Here is a 14,482-nt window from a genome sequence, read left to right as displayed (position 1 = left end):
GTGCGAAGTACAGTCTCCGTCAGCTTGGGCCTCCGATGAGTGCAGCCCGGAGTAGTGCGACCATCGCACGAGCACGATGCATTTGAGGTGGTGTGACACAAGCTTAAAAAATTCGAAACGAAAAGACAAAAGGAGCGTTAGGCACCGCTCTGAAATTCGCGTTAGGAAAAGGAGCAAAACGAGGTACACGCTCGCCGTAGCGCAAGTCCGACCGATGTCCAAACGGGCCGGAGGACTAGAGGAAAACGGGTGCGCATATTGTGCTGTCCCGAAGGGGTGCTTGCTCTACCGGTCGCACCACCGGGACCGGTAATGCGAGGTCGCGATTCCCGACAACAAAGGGTTAGTAGAAACTGCCCACTGGCCCTTCCTGGACGAAGCGACAGGTGAGTGACAGCCCGGCCGTCGCTGCGTTCAGTCGTGGGTGTAAAAGGGAGAGGCGCAGGGACGGCAGAGTGGGCGAACGTTCGCACAAGGACGACGGGGCACGCCTCAATCCCTACAAAGTAAGTAAAGGCACGCACCGCTGTTGTGTTCGTAAGGAATAGGAAACTGCTGTGTATAAAGTCAAAACTATTTAATTAAAGAAGGAATGTACGTCTCAAAAGATTACGTACCCGAGCGATTGATAGGTGGACCTGTCACTTGGGAAGTAAAGGAAGAACAGGTGACATACTCGCGCTACTGCCATCTCTGTTCAATGGTCGATTGCCGCAGACGATCATTCGCTTTGCTCTGTGCAACAGTGGATGATGGAGCAGCGGAAGCTCCTGGACAGCGACTCATCTATTTTCAATCAATCAAATCAAGTTTATTTTCTATACTCGTGGACAACTTTCTGTGGCTATGAAGGGAAAACTACTTTGGCGGAGCTTCTGCACATGTGTCACCGCGCCAAGTAGTCCGCCAGCGTTCGACAGTGCTTTAGGCTGCTCGGAACAGGCGCTGAATCGGCGCAGCTACCCCGTGCGACGGCTTCGCGTTTGCCCGGACGCGAAAGGGAAAAGCCGCAAAATAAGTAAGCGTTTACATTCATTGGTGTGTTTGTCTTATTTAACTCTTGCTAATAAGGTGTTTATGTTTTCTCTTCCCCAGCGCAAACTAACGTGGATGAAAACGCGGGACTCTTTTCAGAAGCGCTCTCACTCGTGCGCGCTTTGCCTCCGTATAGCGTTCCCTTCATAGCCACAGAAAATTGTCCGCGAGTATAGTCCACATACTGAATGGTCATTTTGGACTAAAAGCTAGTTAAGTAGCTTGGCGTATTTCAAAAGAGCTTTAAGACAGTAGCAGAGAAAACAGTGCATAAACAGTTACAACAGCACAGATAAATAAAAGCGAACAAATGATTGCAGACGAAGAAAAGACGGCAGATCCAACGCCCTGTGGGAATCGATGTAATGTGAAGCAGTGTGCGCGGGGAGCCTACCAAGTTAACGAAACGACCATGAGAGCACCAAGACGTAGGCGGCTCTTTCATGACCAACACCGCATGCATGTCATGGCCTATCATTTATGTTCGTCATACACTGTTGTCATACACTGTTGTCATATAGTCACGTGCAGTAACCGACAAACCTTCAGCAATATACTAAACACTCGCATGTGGCAATCTAACATACTAACCAATTTAAGACTTTTTGCCGATGACTGCGTTTTATACTCTCCCATCCGTAATCCAGACGACAGCACTACACTTCAACATGACCTAGGATTAATTGCAACTTGGTTTCATAAATCGCTCATGCAAAATGATGTCTTTCACCCGCGAAATCAGCACAGCACAGCACATTACACCTATAGGATCAAGTCATTTCCGGTTAGCCGTACATCGTCATACAGATATGTCGCAGTTCACATGTCACCGTCGCTATCATGGTCAACCCATATTCAATCCATCTGCGCAGAAGCCTCGCGCACACTCTGATACGTTCACCGCAACTTGAAATTAGCATCACCAGACATAAAAAAGTTAGATTATCAAACCTTCGTGCGACCAAAACTCGAGTATGCGTGTTCAATTTGGCACCCCTCACCAAATTATCTTACTATCGATTTAGAAAGGATCCAAAACCGCGCCACCCGTTTTATATGCTCCCAGTACTCAAACGATACCAGCATCAGCGCACTGAAAGAATCACTGAATCTGCCGTCACTCGAATCGCGTCGTATCGCTTCCCGACTGTGCCTTTTCCGTGGTTTTTTTCTATCACCCTCAATCACGACACGTCCTCCTGCAACCATCACATCGCCCGCATAAACCACAGCCACCCAATAGCACCAATCATCGGCCGACGTTCTGCCATGAATAACTCATTCTTTCCCAATGGTATAACACTAAGGAACAACCTACCCGATAATATAGTCAGGTGCAGTAACTGAAAAACTTTCCGCAATATACTAAACAGTCACATGTGGCAATCTAATTGAATATACTCGTCCTATGCCGTTTTAGAATGCTCTTTTATGTCCCGCTTTGTAATATTGTCATTGCTCTTGGATTGTTTACCTTCTGTACTGCGTTTTTTTCTTCTCTTTGAGTTTTTGTTGAATTGTATATTACACCTTGTACCCCCCCCCCCCCTTATGTAATGCCTTCGGGCCTTTAAGGTAAAATAAATGAAATGAAATACTACGCCAATTTTGGTAAATACCATGACGCATGGCGGCTGTTTCATGACCTACATGACGCATGACCTATCATTTATGTTCTTCATACACTCTTGTCATACTATGCCGATTTTGGTACATAACAAGACGTAGGCGGCTGTTTCATGACCCACTTAATACGCATGTCATCGTATTCATGTCATGACCTATCATTTATGTTCGTCATATACTCTTGTCATATTATGCCAATTTTGCTACATACCAAGTTAACGAAACGACCATGAGAGCACCAAGACCTAAGCGGCTAGATAGACAGATAGATCCTGTCAAAGCGGCAAATGTTCGCCAAGAAATGCTTCGCATTTAAAATTAATGAATGAGATAATCTAGCATTGTTCTCTGCCAGAGAAAGCGCAATAACCTAAAAGGAAGTAATGCACAGCAGTAGAAACACAACTTTTGACTCGTTAACTCCACACCGCCGCTCACCACGACTCAGTTTTCAGAGTTTAGGCTGACGGAAAGCATATTCAAATAATTGCGCGTATACACTTGTCGAGACCGCGGCTGCCGAGTTGCGGGCCAGGCTTAGCACCGCGCCTCTTCGAAAGTCCGCGCGCCTCGAATGTCACATAAAGCGGTATGTTTTTACGAACGCAGGCGTTGGTACTTCACCAGATATTTTTTAAACGCACCCTCCCCAGCGTTCGGCTATTTCATCTTTACATATTCGCTTGTTAAACCAGCAGGCACGGCAGTGAGTCTCACCACCGAAATATTGAGGATGTTCCCATTCGTGTCGCTTTTGTAGTCATCACATTCGCTTTCAATCAGAGCGAGCGAAGTTCACAGCGTGGCGTCTCGCGGTATGCTTGGCGACTGTCGTCCGGAACTTTCTGAACGTCTCACAATGACTGCGCGCTATTTTGAACGCTTCTGCGCGTCGCCTTGTCTATATACGCTGACTGGTAAAGTTGCGAGACCTCACAGGCGGAAATCTCTTAGTCAATAGCGCATTTAGGTAGGCGGTGGATGTAGTCAACCAGGCGGAAATTGTAAAGCTGTAATACATGTGTTTCTATAATGCAACTCGGAACTCGTTTATCTCAGAAATCCTGAGAGTTCAGTCACTTCGTTTAATACCGACTTGCTTCATTTCAGGTTCGACATTCGAAAGATGCGAAAAGTGCCGCAACCTTCCAAGTGGACGTCGCTCTTCAACGCAACTTCTAGCAACGCCAAGTTACAGCGGCTTTCTTGGACACAATGGTGGCGAACGAAGGAGCTGAGTCAAGTGCTGGTACTGAACAAAAAAAAAAAAAAGAGGAAGAAAGAAAGAAAATGAAAAGCCAGTGCCACCACATTTGGGCGCAACGACGTTTTCTGGCATGGACTGCATACGAACGCTGCACCTGCGCGCACCCGCCGAGTTCCGTGCTTCTAAGGATAATGTCTCTTAATTCGCCTACCCACGATGTTCGCACTAATTTGCCTGCACACTTCGCACAAGCACTTATATGCAAATACGTTGCCCGCGCTGTATGCACGTTAGACGCCTTAGCCAGGCCGAAGCCAGCGAAATTTTTCAGAAGAATGATCTACGAAAGGACAGTCGTGGCATTGTATAACTTACTGAGGCCAACACCCCTGTAGGCAACTCTGACAGATCTTCAATGCTTGGTAACGCCACTTAAGTACAGTTCCAGGAAAATGGCCAAAGTGCTTGCAGCATCAAATTAGCCATGAAATGTCGTTAAAGGACTATAGATTTTATATCAGTCCTCTGGATTCACTTGAGCCGCTAGCGACTATTTATTTACGACAAACCAGAGACGCGTTGTTTGTGAAACGGACGTAAAAAATTCATCAACAATTACCATACTCCCCAATGTGAAATTTGAGCGCAGCTGTATACGTGTTTTCATTTGGCGATATATTGGCTATTGGACAATGGAGTGTAGTGGCGCGACTGCCTCGCTAATCGGGAGATCCCGAGAGGCAGCGCGTGGGCGACGCGTGGGCACGATTCGCAGCAGCAGCCGCAGACAGACCTCCGCTCACGCAGCGCTTTGCTTCTATATATGGTATCGGTGGCGTCATCGATGAACAAACGACGCTCACTGTTCTGGCGCCATCTCGTAGCCATCGTCACCGCATAGCCCGTCTTGCGCGGCACTAAGCTTTCCTTCTCACGCTTTCGCGGTACCCTCAACCTCCGCTTTCCTCCTCGCACTCTCTTCGCTATCGCCGTCTTTCATCCGCGCGCCGCGTTCGCTCTTTCATCCTTCGCTGTGCTCATTTGCTCGGTTACGAGGACGCCGAGGGACGACGCAGACACTCGCCGCAGGAACGGGCGCCTATGAACTGCGATCTAAAACCTCGTAGCTGGTTCTCCCGTGCCCACACAGCCCTCGACACTTTGCAGTGCAGCGACGGGCACAGGGCTAAGTGTGTATCTATATCGCGCCCGTGCGACACAGCCGCATAAAGTGCAATCCACAGCTGTTTGTTGTAGAACGGTCTATACCGACCCAAATGTGCTATACGCGATTGTCTTTTCGCCAATAGAGTCAGTTGGCATAGTAAAGGACCACACGCTGCTAAAACCGCGCGTTTCGGTCATGTCGCTTCCAATAAGCTTCTGTTGTTGAAGTCGGCTGCCGTCTTTTAGAAGCGCACAAGCACGGCCTCACTGTTACAAAGTAGGTTGCGGAGTCATAATATACATTTATCTTTAAACATGAAATGACACAAATAAAGGGGCAATGCCTGCCAAGTTGCCTCACAAGCGCATTATGCTGCCGTAACCGGGCTGTAAGCGACGTCTCATTGCCGCGATGGGAGTTGCCACCATGTCACGGAGTTTCCGCGCAGAATTGAGGATTCCCCTGGATGCGCGCACCAGGTAAGATGGACGTGAATGGGCTCTTTGTCAGCGCGTGTATAGCCACGGTTCAGAACATATGCGTTATTGAAAGGGGCTGACTGTAGCCGGTTATCAAGGCCAATATGGATAAGGGCGAACCGGCCATATAGCAAAGTTGAATTCCATTTGACACTGTGAAGGTCGAGAGTCGAACCCACGACTTATAGTGGGAGTCGAACTCTCGATATTGGCTGGGAGTGGAAGCCACGGCATTCGGTGTTAATTAAGGTGCAATTTATTAAGGCACTCGAGCCCACGACCCAACGGTAATGTAATGTTATGTAATGAATGTCTCGAGAGCGCGCAGGCTCTCGCCTTCATCTTCTTTAGCGTATGCTAAGCGATTGTCAACTTTTCTTTAACTAGCAGTTTCGATAACAGGCTGTAACGAGCATTAGAACGAAGACCAGTCACATCAAGAAGACCAAGCCGGTACTTGCACCAGCACACACGTCGATGGTCTAGCACAACTTTCAGCATGTCCTTGGCTTTTTGAGCAGCCGGCGACTCCCTACACCGGCTGTCTTTTTTTTTAACTTACGGTTTTAATTCTTTTATTAGAGCTATAATTGTTAAGAGGAAGCTTTAGCTCGGGCCCAACTGTGACGCGGCCTATTCAAATACTTGCAAAAAGCAAAAACGTTTTTCTGAGATAACCCTTGGGCTGATTTTAATGAAATTTGTTGCATTTGCGAGAGAAAGTTAAATTCTAGTGACTGTTCCAAGCGGAATTTCGATTTAAGTCCTAAATGTTGTTTAAAAAATTTTCAAAAATTAGAAAGTTCGAAAAAAAAAAATAGAAGCACGACGTTTACAAATTGATATCTCTGCATCAAGAACAGATATCGCGGTGCTGTAAACGGCATCCATTATATCATTCAAAGCGGACCAATTCGATGTGTCATTATATCTTACGTGAATTATTTACGTTGCTTACAATGGTCCTGCAAAAGCTGTATTTCCATATTGCAAATTTTTTTTAGATTCATGCGTTACATATCAGTTTTTTCCGCTTTAGATGTACTATTAGATGCAATTCGCAGAATCGTATTATCATTTTCGTTGCTGAGTTACGGAGTTGCAAACATGATAGTTTCGCTTATTGAACTTTTTTTTATTTTCGCCAATTTGTTATAGAAGAATTGACGACCTAAATAAAATATTCGAGACGAATAGTCACTAGTTTTTAAGTTTTTCTTTTAAATGCGAGAAACCACGTCAAATTTGGTGCAGTGGTTGTCGAGAAAAACGAATTCTGCTTTTACATGTATTTAGACAGGAGCACCCGAGCTAAAGCTTCCTCTTAAGTTCTGGCGTTTTACGTGCCGAAGCCACGATATGATTGAGGTATGTATTAGGGGAAGACTTCGGATTAATTTTTACCAGCTGGGATTCTTTAACGCGTACGCAATGCATGGTACACGAGCGCTTTCGCACTGCACCCCCATCGCATGGCGGCCGGGATCGAACCTGCGACCTCGAACTGAGCAGCGCAACGCCATAGTCACTGAGCTATACCGCGGCGGGTGGCTCCCGTTTCGTGAGCGCCATTAAAATTTTTCGTTAATTTTGCCTGTTCTCCCCTTATTCCAGTTCGGGGCAAACTTCTACCTCCCTCTTTCGTGAAAATTTTCGAGAAAATTAAACGAAGACAACGTGATTTTTCACACCAGCCACTTTAATGGCGGACAAAACAGAACAAAATTTACAGAATTAAAAGGTTGCTAAACGCAAATCAAGTCCACGGGCAGGTATAAATGAGTGCTGAATTTAAATGAAAAGAAATCTGCGGGGACAGCACTCATTGAGTCTACTTTTTAGCTCCGGTCTTTTCTGTTTACGCTGTAAACACGTTCGTTAACCTCACTGACGACCTAGCCTGTCTTCATGCCCTGCTGGCTGGTGGAGGATTACTACGTGATCTGAGGCAATCGTGGATCTGTCAATGACCCTATAGGGTCATTGACAGATCCACGATTGCCTCAGATATACCCTGAACTGGGTATAACCCTGAACTGGGTATAACAGCTGGGTATACCCAAGCACGCCGCATTAAGAACGTGACGCCAACGCTCAACCGCCGTTACCACCTCTTCTGCGCGTTTCCAGATATGCTGCGCCTAAGTCTTCGCCATCATCGCAGGCGTAATACCGGCGCTTAATTGCATTAGGCCAGCTGCGAGTTGGCATTGCATGACTGTGCCGGTCAGTCAGATTACCAAAACGGGGCAACACCGCGCTCGTACAGTGCTCGGAGAGGGGTCGTGTGGGAATGCCCAGTGTTGCCGCCACGGAGCAGTTCACTGAAACGAAGTACACTGAAACGAGACGGCTACGGCATCTGCTACAAGAAATGTACCCTCCTCACCCCCCTCGCCCTACTCCTCCACAGCGGCAGCATTTGCTAGTTCAGTGCTATACCGGCTGTCCACCGTTGCGGGCCTGCCTTCAGTGGTTTGACATTTTCCTTTGCTGTAGCTTGCATAAGTTGTATACGTTGCCCCGACGCAGTGACCGAAAGGTGGACGGCGCAACGGGCATATGGAAAGTTGAAGCCGACGCGCGCGCTCTTCGCTCTCAAGTTTGCAGTGTAGGCAATGGTAACAAACGGCGCTGTGTGCGGGTCCCTGCGGGAATCGCACCCGAGGACTTTATGCCTTGTGAGACGACCATCTAACGACATTAATTAGCCAGTAAACAAGATTATTAATGGATCACCGACAGAAAAATTTTTGTTTGCGACTTTTGATGAGTAGGCCTGTAGGATAATTACGAAATGAAACCACAAATGCTCCACCGCGATGGTTAATTAAGGCTAGCGTCGAAAATTATGATCAATTTTAATATCACTTTCATACGCGCGCCCAAAACCATAAGAAACGAACGCCGCACTGCAGTGGTCGCAACTTACCGGACACATCATCTCGCCTATAGCCTGCTTGATTTAATCAGGTATGCTATACATGTTTCTTATCTATAGCAGTTTTGTATACATCTCCTCAACCTTTCCTTTTCCCTTCAAACTCTACCTTGCACCGCTAGCCATGACTACAAGAAATTATATGGTATCAATCTCTTCCCTGCTTTTTTTTTTTTTTTCAATACTTGAAACTGATCTTGCTTATGTCGACTGCTGACCGGCTGACGCTTCCGTCCACTTTAAACACAAGCGCTTTTGGAAGGTGTACGTTACCAGACGCTTCTGCGACGTGACGCCAATTCGCAGCGACAAAAAGAAGTTGAGAAAAGCACACATTAGTTCTGTATTTTAAGTATTTACGCCTGCGAACCCATGAAAACCACGATTTGGCTTATATTAAGCGCACAGGAAAGCGTGTCTACGTTTTCTTGCGCGCAGCCGACCTTACCGTCGAGTTTCCAAGGGCCCTGCTCATCCGCCATCTTGTCTCAACAGGAAAGTAGCCTGCATCGTTGTTGAGTTCGATGCTGTCTTCGCGAAGCTCTCTACTTTGACGTCTACGGCGAGTACTGGAAGACAGCCTCGGCTTCCTTTTTTTTTGTGCGAAAGCCAATATGTGCACGTCTGTTTTGTATGGCGCGAGTCGGCGACAGCACGCACTGCAACATGGGGAGTGATGTACTCGCCGAACCAGCGCTTTCCATAGAAGCGAGCGGCCCTGGCTACGCCAACAGTTTAACGAGCGCTTTCTTTTTCTTTTTTTTTTTTTTTTTTTTGCCAGAGCCTCTCTGCGCACATCAGTTAATTAAACGAGTAAATTGGCGTCCAGCATTAGCATGAGGATTGATTCTTGCGCTGAACCATCGCTCTCGAGAGAACTGATTTACCTGGTTGAGCTGACACTGTAACTGGCTACAGGCTGTGACGTCGTTGTCGGAGTTCGCTAAAACTATTACCATCAGCAATGGCTCGAGCGTAGTCTTCTTCCCCAGCGCAACCGCATCCTTTTCTTCCACAGCTGGCTCCGTTGCCGCTCGTCATCCCAGCGTAGAATTTCACTTCTGTCGTCGTAACGGGGAGGCCGCGTTTACGAGGCCTCCCCATTTACTGTCTTACGTGAAGGACATAATTAATTTTGAAGCAACTTATTTTGAAGAATCGCAAGCGGCAATGCCGGGAAGATGCTGCTAACCACGTCACCGTGCAAACTCGAGACATCGAACGCAAGCGACAACGACGGACTGCGGGCATACAGTCACTGACGTGGTTCTCTCCGTCGCAGCCGAACGTGTGCGTAACCTAATTAAGAAACAGAAAGACGCCAATCGTCAAACCAATCCAACCGATCGTCAAAACGATTGCAGCGCCCACATCACCAGTGGTAGGCCTTGCGCCCAATATACGGAACATTGGATTAGTGGTTCCGCACATTCAATTCCAGCTACAACTACGGGAAGACCACGAGTAGTGCGTACTCCTGAGGAAGAAGCTGCCTACCGCGAGCGTCAGATATAGTTGGCTTGTGAACGGGCTCGTAGTCGTATGGCCGCCCCCGAGCTGCGCGCCACAGAAACCTCACGCGCAAAACACTGGGAGAGCCGGAAAAAAAAAAAAAAAGCACTCTTAAAGCATGATCACCACGGGAAGCACGCCAAAGCGAAAATAAGGTGAAACAAAATATTTGCAATACAGACCGCTTGCGAGGTTTGACTTGCATGGTGTAACACTCGGTGTAACTAACACAGCTTCGCTGTTCGACTATCTTCACGGACTGGAAGGGGCGGTGATTTTTTCCGGTACACCAATCTGCGCCTGTCCCTTTATTCATCGCGTGAATCGGCTCGAGCAACTGCATTAGCATTGGTGGTAAGGTAACGTCGAGCCATCGCTTTCCAGAGAAGTGGACAGGGCCCCGCCGACATTGTAACAGGCTATACGCATGGGGTGCGCTGACAGACATGCCACTGGCGGCAGGCTTGCTAAGTGCGCTCGGGAAGGAGGCAGCCGTCCATCGGAAATTTCTGCGTCGTTAGCTGCTCGTGCGTCTCTGTTTGGTTCACCCTTTCGGTGGAAAAAAGTAACACCTGTCCCATGTGTGTAGGGCCGAAGTTTCAACACATGTTGAAAAGCAATTCTTCTATGGCGGGGTGCTCAAAAACCTACAAAAACTCGACACGGTTTTGCTCACTGGATGCGAGGCCTCGTGCGCAGAAGCGACGGCTGCCGTTCGGCGGGATTGTTCCCACGCTTTCTTTCTGACATCTCTGTTTGTTGTAAGTAAGCGACGAAGTTGAATTCTGGGGTTTCACATGCTAAAAACCACGATTTGATTATGAGGCACGCCGTATTAGGGGACTCCGGATTAATTTTGACCATCGGAGGACCTTTAACATGCCCCCAATGCACGGGACCACGGGCGTTCTTGCATTTCGCCCCCATCGAAATGCGGCCACCGCGGCCGGGATTCGATCCCGCGACCTCGTGCTTAGCAGCGCAATACCACGGCTGCTAAGCCACCGCGGTAAAACACGAAGTTGATCACGACGTACTCATGTTTTGCTTCGGTTTGTCCACCGTACAACACATGGGTTCAAGGGCATTTCGCTTAGGTTCCGAATGCCATTTGCCGCTTCTTTGCCATGTTCCGTGTTGAAGCTGTTGACGCTTGCAAGCAGAGTTTGTTGGTTTTATGAGGCCCGTTAAATCGTCGCACAAACCGTGACGCAGTTCATGTTTTTGGATCTATTTTATGCGTGGCTTCGTATATGCAGTTTCATGCAGAACAGCATTTTTAAAGAACGAGGCTTTTGCCCCGACTGGATCATTGCGGGGTTAAATCGTGCTGTTTTAGGATAATGATCACAGGCAAGTGCTTTTCTAACAGCTTGATTCTTTGCGCCCGAGGACATCTACGACATTGTGTTCACTTGGAAAATGTTTTAGAAAAGCGCTAGCTCAGGACGGGGATTGCCGTTAGCTGCTGCTTTTGATACTGCTGTTCGATTTTCGCTGACCCGCCGTGGTTGCTCAGTGGCTATGGTGTTAGGCTGCTGAGCACGAGGTCGCGGGATCGAATCCCGGCCGCGGCGGCCGCATTTCGATGGGGGCGAAATGCGAAAACACCCGTGTACTTAGATTTAGGTGCACGTTAAAGAACCCCAGGTGGTCGAAATTTCCGGAGTCCTCCACTACGGCGTGCCTCATAATCAGAAAGTGGTTTTGGCACGTAAAACCCCATAATTTTTAATTTAATTTTCGCTGGAAAATTTGAGTGATGCATGTTTGTAAAGCCAATAAAGCTTGCTGCTGTCTGAGCAGACTTATGACGCGGAGTGTTTTATATCACAGCTGTATACCTTTATCGTTTGCATTTTGTAATTTTAATTGCTAAATGAGGCTTAATATCTGTTATAACGAATGTCATTCGTTGCAAACGACACTGAATCCTCCATTGTGGCAGACGTATAAATGAGTAGGCTGCACTGTTGAGAGGAGTCTCCGTAGTTGTAAACTTGGCGAGGAAGCTTTGCAGTTTTCTCGCTGCGTGACGAATCGATATTTCAAGCAACGACGGTTCAAATGAACACACTACCGCGTGGTATTTTAAGTACTTTTCCTGTCATTTGAGGCTATAGGGCCGTGGACGTCACGGACACAATACGGCAACGGCGGAGTACGGCGAGTCAATGCTTTTGCTGCGACTGACCAAAGCCACTTACAGGAACACAGAAGAGAAACACTTCGGGACAGTACTTTTTTTTCTTTCAAGAGCGAGTTTAGTTCGGTGAAGTTTGAAAAAGGGCAAAATTTTCCTTTATTGCGACAGCAATTATAAGGGCACCCGAGGCGTATTCGCACTGACTGCGCATGCACGGCCTGCGCGAAGTGTTGAAGGTCACGTGATCTGCTGCGAGTGCCACCATCAAGCCGAAAGGCGAGCACACGGGGAACTCCTTAAAGGCTGGTGGCTTAATGCGCACTACAGTTACTGCATGAGCCACGGGAACACACACGCAAAAACATTAAAGCGCGCTGTCTTTCCGCGCGCCCATTGTCAGAGGTCACGTGATCTGCCGAGTTTTGGAGGCGCAGCACAGGTGAAGGGAGCGGAACCACGTAACCGTCGCTTTCGCTCCCCGCTACCGGCGCTTACCTCTGCGAGTGTTCGCGATCATCAAGTGAACTCTGGTCACGTGTGTGTACTCACTTCACGCACACAAAACTATACGAGCTTCGTGTAATAGGTCTAATTTGCTATCGCTGTCACAACTTAGCCGCTCAAGCGAGAAATGCGCCTCTTGAATTTCGAGCCGGTTATGACGTCACGGATTTTAGCACGGTAACTTCAAGTCCTGTCATTTATCCTTGCGTCTTTGCCAGCACAAGCGAGACTCCACTCACGGCAAGACTGACGTTTCTGGCATTCCGGAAGTGTGATTTACCAATCCAGCTAAGCTTAACCTTCATCTACAGTGTCCCTTTTGCAGTTGCGATAACAGAAGAGAGAAGCTCCCTTTTGAAAGGACGCGATTTTTACCAGCGTGCGCATCACCGCTGATGCGTTACTACGTAAAGGGGGAGAGAAGCCGATTAAAATATTCTAGAAAAGAGCAGAAAAAAGACGAAACTGCAACTTCAAGGTAACTATGCAGGTACCACGCACCGCGAGAGTCGACATCATATGCAAAGCTCATTGCAGGTAACTGGCTATTCAGCGTCGTTGGGAGCCTCCAAAGCGCTACCATAAGATGGACCAATAAGTCTGCGTAAGGCGAGCGGTTCTGTGTGACGACCTTGCTGACGACAGTAGCAAGACGACGGCGTAGCTATTACTCCGGTAAGGCGTGGTTACGGCCTGGGCCGATCGCGAAGGCGATACAATGGCGGCGCCTTCTCGATTTTATACGCAGCTTGCGGCTCAACGCGCGCACCAGTAGTCTCAAAGCGCTGGTTGACGTTGGCACAAGTATGCATGCGCCTGTGGCCTGCCACTGTGTGACCCAGGGTGCACACTCCCACCGGCGGACGCGGTTTACTCTATTTTTTAAGAAGACACCCGCAACGATGCGAAACGTACTTACGTACCGTGAAGTGCCTGTTATGAGGCAAAGAGCGCTTCACATTAAAATGCAGCAGGAACTTGTACGTTCTCCTGCAGGCATGTGGATTATTATGCCATTTCTCTATGTGAGAACCATCACGCAGTCGATATACAGGCGCAGAACCTTGCTCTCTGCAGCGGGGCCCCATCTGTGCTGTGGCCAACAGACCGCAGCCGCGTTTTATAAACGGGATTGGCAAGAAGAAATTACGCTTGCCCAGATCATGGTATTGTCTACGAAATATTAAAATACGGGGTGTGAACATATGAAATGTCCGATAGTTCGGCAATGAACGTCACCCACTGAGGTGCTTCAGTGAATGCTCGGAGAGGACGTTAGACACATTTATTAATTTTTTCACTCATATATCTTTTTTTTTTAGTTTGTCCAACCTCGTTTATTAAACGAGCACGCACGCACAAAAGCACATGCACACACAGAGACACACCGCACGCGCGAGCCCAATTTATCCATCTCTCGCATTATGGCTGCAGAAGAAAAAACCGCGCAGACGGATAACGCCGGGACGTCACGATGGGTCACGCAGGTGACGTTGGGTGGTTTTATAAATATATATATATTTTTACGCGAATAAAAGACATCCAGCGTCCTGCGATTGACCGTGTCTGTGGTCTCTTCGCACCACCATGCCTGCGGGTTAAAAAGAAGAAAGAAGTGTGGGGTGCGTGGTACGTGCCATTATTGCAACTGCGAAAAACACGAAAAAGGAAAAAAACGCAAGACGCAGCTCGAGATTAGTCGTGTTAGACACAAGCAGCACCCAATGCCATCTCTCGCTTCCACACAGACTCGTGCATATTAAAGAGCAGTGACACGAACAACAGTTGGCTCTCTGGGATGTTACAAACCTGGAACACAAAACCTCGCGATCCACGGTTTTAAGGGTGCACGATGGTTGAAAAC

General features: G+C 47.9%; 1 protein-coding gene across 1 annotated transcript in view; it reads left to right on the top strand.

The window, feature by feature from the left end:
* The window catches only part of LOC126535842 (uncharacterized), a 54,052-nt gene extending 46,849 nt beyond the window's left edge, over positions 1–7,203 (top strand). Inside the window, exon 6 of the mRNA XM_055073467.2 lies at positions 3,772–7,203. The gene's annotated coding sequence lies outside the window, so the exon portion shown is untranslated. The remainder of the gene's footprint in view (positions 1–3,771) is intronic.
* Positions 7,204–14,482: the final 7,279 nt, after the last annotated feature.

The sequence above is a fragment of the Dermacentor andersoni genome, chromosome 4 (genome assembly GCF_023375885.2).
Source record: "Dermacentor andersoni chromosome 4, qqDerAnde1_hic_scaffold, whole genome shotgun sequence".
NCBI lineage: Eukaryota > Metazoa > Arthropoda > Arachnida > Ixodida > Ixodidae > Dermacentor > Dermacentor andersoni.
Note: the sequence above shows the minus strand (reverse complement) of the source record. Positions and strands in the feature narration are given on the sequence as shown.